Source organism: Penaeus monodon, chromosome 33 (assembly GCF_015228065.2).
Source record: "Penaeus monodon isolate SGIC_2016 chromosome 33, NSTDA_Pmon_1, whole genome shotgun sequence".
NCBI lineage: Eukaryota > Metazoa > Arthropoda > Malacostraca > Decapoda > Penaeidae > Penaeus > Penaeus monodon.
In genome coordinates this window covers 25,146,171-25,146,560 of record NC_051418.1, presented here as the reverse complement: position 1 = coordinate 25,146,560, position 390 = coordinate 25,146,171, and the positions used below count along the sequence as shown (strand labels likewise).

At 51.8% G+C, this 390-nt stretch overlaps 1 protein-coding gene across 1 annotated transcript in view; it reads right to left on the bottom strand.

The window, feature by feature from the left end:
* Positions 1–390, bottom strand: part of LOC119594312 — a 60,122-nt gene that overhangs the window by 25,174 nt on the left and 34,558 nt on the right. The gene's annotated exons all lie outside the window — the stretch shown is intronic.

Here is a 390-nt window from a genome sequence, read left to right as displayed (position 1 = left end):
AGTAATTTTTCCCTCTTTTTGTGATTTCCTTCCCCTCTCCCTGGCAGGACTCCCTCAGAGTGTGCCTTCCATTCCTTTTTTCCCCTTTATTGGATCTTCTCTTATTCCCCCTCAAAGGATCTCCATCTCCCTCCCTTTTTAGGATTTCCCCTCCCCCTCTCCCCTCAGGATCTTCCCCCCTCCCCTTTTCAGGATCTCCCCTCCCCCTCCCTTTGTCAGGATCTTCTCTTCCTCTCCCTTCCGGATCTTCTTCTCCTCCTCCTCCTCCTCTTCGCAGGATCTCACTCCCTCCTCCCTCTCCTCGCTGGATCTCCTCTCCCTTCTTATCAGGACCTTATCGCACCCCGTAGATAGCAATCATTCCGCCGATAATGTTGCATTTTAACTGAC